The following is a 1,791-nucleotide window of genomic DNA, read 5'->3' as shown; positions in this document are numbered from 1 at the left end:
TTAAAGGACTGTAGTGAGGTAAAACGGGACGAGTGACACATACCCGTAAGTGAAGAGCAGGCAGGAAGATCTCAACAACATAACCGGTTCCTGAGACCAGCTTGGACAGACATCTTGTCTCAAAAAAAAAAAAAAAAAAAAAAGCAAAGAAAACGAAGAAAGACTGATAGACAGACAGGTACACAGAAAACCTAAACGCACTCACCCCCACCCTCACCACACCCAACTGCAATGCTTGGATACTGGCTATTTACAGAATCCCACTTAGCGGCACAGCATCAGGGATGCTGAGCCCAATACCGCGTCTCAAACCAAACTAAAGGCAGCCAATCCGAGGTGTGGATCCGCCGCAAGGGTGACAATAGGCTCCGCCTTCTATTTGTTCGAAAGGCATGCTGGGAATTGCAGTGCATGGGGCGGTCCTTCACCGAGGTGGCTGGCCGCTTCCGGTGAGGACAATATACAGCCAGTTTCCATGAGGCCATGACACAGGCAGAAGTGGAGTGGCCAACAACTCCTCTTCCCCGCGGCCGCTGGAGCCATACCTGAAGGCGGCTATGGGAAGACGGAGCCCAAAGCAGAGACCCGAACATCGCTAAGGGACTTGGGAGAGGCGGGGCTTTTCGCCTCTCGGAGGGCCCCGCCCCAATCACGTCACTTCCGTAAACAAAGGGCGCTCGCCCGGGTTTGTGACCCAGGCTGACGAGCTGGGCTCTTGATGCAGCCCTGGCGGAGGCTTTGAACACTCTTACCTTTCCTAGCCGAGGAAGGGTAACCACAGCCTTTTCTCCCTCCGGTATGTAATGGGGTAAGGGGACCCCGCAACCTGTTCCTTCGAGCCCCTCAGCACCTGCTCTGGTCACCACTGGGTGTAGATGGGTCATCGCTGGGCTGGGTTTGCGGAAGGGAAATGAATGAGGCAAAGTCCAGAGGCACCTCCGGTGATTCTGGTTGGCAGCAAGGCCTGACGTTCAACCGTGAGCAGTTCGTCCCCTCTGGAAAAGTCCCTCGTGTTTGTCATACAAGAAGGATTTCAGGGTCTTGTGACAGATGTTATCTTTCAGAAAAGAGAAAATCGAAAGCTTGGTCCCTCGGGGACCATTTTGGTTTATTGGCGATGCTTTATGTATTAACTGGTTTTTGCTTTTTTTTTTTTTTTTTCTCTTTTGTTACCAAATGTGTATCAGTATCAGATTTGAAGGTTAGCGTGTTTATATGTATCATCAATTATACAGATCCTCATCTCTTGGAAACCTGCTCAGTCATCTTCAAAGTTTTGTTTAATCTGTATTACATCTAAACAATTCCCAAATGACTCAAGTGCATTCGCTCTTCGTATCTGAGACAAGAGACTGAATGCTGTACCTTTTTCCAAGAAAAATACACAAAAGAAAAAGAATTTATCTGTATAATTCCCGACTAATTCTTTTAGGAGTGACAGAAGTCAGTTTCAGTCTTTTAAAATAGTCATGGCAGGACTAAATGCAACACTTTTAGATTTTAAATGTTATTAGATGACTGTGCACGGGTGCACACTGTGCCCCTGGAGGCCAGAAGAGGGCACTGGATACCTTGGGACAGAAGTTACTGTCATAAGCAGCCTTGTTGGGCCTGGAAATCAAAACAGACCTCTGAAAAGAGTAGTCAGTGCTCTTAACTGCAAAGCCATCTCTTAAGCCCCACAGTATTTTTTAAACGACCAGAGATCCTGAGTTCAATATCCAGAAACCACATGGTGGCTCACAATCATCTGTAATGGGATCTGATGCCCTCTTCTGGTGTGTTTAAAGA

General features: G+C 47.7%; 1 protein-coding gene across 1 annotated transcript in view; it reads left to right on the top strand.

Annotated features, from left to right (window-relative positions):
- Positions 1–452: 452 nt before the first annotated feature.
- The window catches only part of Ccdc28a (coiled-coil domain containing 28A), an 18,642-nt gene continuing 17,303 nt past the window's right edge, over positions 453–1,791 (top strand). The window contains 1 exon segment of the mRNA XM_029482830.1: positions 453–796. The gene's annotated coding sequence lies outside the window, so the exon portion shown is untranslated.

The sequence above is a fragment of the Mus caroli genome, chromosome 10 (assembly GCF_900094665.2).
Source record: "Mus caroli chromosome 10, CAROLI_EIJ_v1.1, whole genome shotgun sequence".
Classification (NCBI taxonomy): Eukaryota; Metazoa; Chordata; class Mammalia; order Rodentia; family Muridae; genus Mus; species Mus caroli.
Note: the sequence above shows the minus strand (reverse complement) of the source record. Positions and strands in the feature narration are given on the sequence as shown.